This window comes from Bison bison, unplaced genomic scaffold (genome assembly GCF_000754665.1).
Source record: "Bison bison bison isolate TAMUID 2011002044 unplaced genomic scaffold, Bison_UMD1.0 scf7180017864241, whole genome shotgun sequence".
Taxonomy (NCBI): Eukaryota; Metazoa; Chordata; class Mammalia; order Artiodactyla; family Bovidae; genus Bison; species Bison bison.
Window position 1 is genome coordinate 463,927 of NW_011494813.1, and position 1,037 is coordinate 464,963.

The following is a 1,037-nucleotide window of genomic DNA, read 5'->3' on the forward strand; positions in this document are numbered from 1 at the left end:
CAAACAAATAAAAACTTAAAAGAAAGAAAGAAAGAAATACACAGAAGAGATTGGAGAGATGGTGAATGCAGAAAGCCAGGGGTTAGGGAGGTGATACAGGTCATAAATTCTGTTTGAGGACATTGACTTTCAGGTGAGTTGGAATCAGATGGGAAAATCCAGTAGGCAAAGAGAATAGATTTTGAGGCTAGGAGACATGGCTAAGATTAAGACTTGAGGGTCACAGAGTCATCAACACCAGGAGCTTTTAGGTAATCTGAAGGTAATAATTAGTATTACCAATACCATAAAAGCAAATAACATTGTTATTGATAACAATATGCCCTGCTTAGTGTTTTATTACAGATTACATGTAATTCTTATAACAAACTTTTCAAAGTAGATATAATTATTATCCAAATTTTTTTTTCAGATGAGTCAGCTGAAACACACAAAGACTGTCCTGTCCTAGGTCTCAGAGCCAGCAAGTGCTGGAGCAGAGAGGCTCTAGACAAGAGAACAAGTCCAAAATCTACCCCAAAATGTGTTTTGCGTGGCCAGCGCAGCACTTTCATGAATTAAATTTGACTTTGGCCATTGCCTGCAGCCTGCTCCACAAGTTCACCACCCTCCCCAGCATACCACTGTGTCTTAATCCCACCTACATAATTGACGGACACTAAGATGAACTGTCCAGATCCCCTCTCATGGAAGGACCTGTCTGTCACAAGCAACTGTCAGCTCCTTCAGGGTTTGTCTCAGTGGCAGGCAGCTGCCTGTCCCTAGATCACACCTCTTCCAGGGCATCCAAAGACTGATGGAGACAAGAAGGGGAGAAAGGCCAGGCCATCTTGGCCCAACACAGAATGACTCTGATGGGTCATTCCCACTTCAGAACCCTGCTGAGTTTGGATGAGGCTCTCAGCATGCATCGTGACTCACCATCTTCTTTCCAGTTCTGCTTCCTTTCCTTCCCTCCCTCCCATGGGTGTTGTTCTCTAGGGCACTTACCAATTAGTGTTTTGCTCACTAAATTCCATCCTAGAGTGCACATCTAG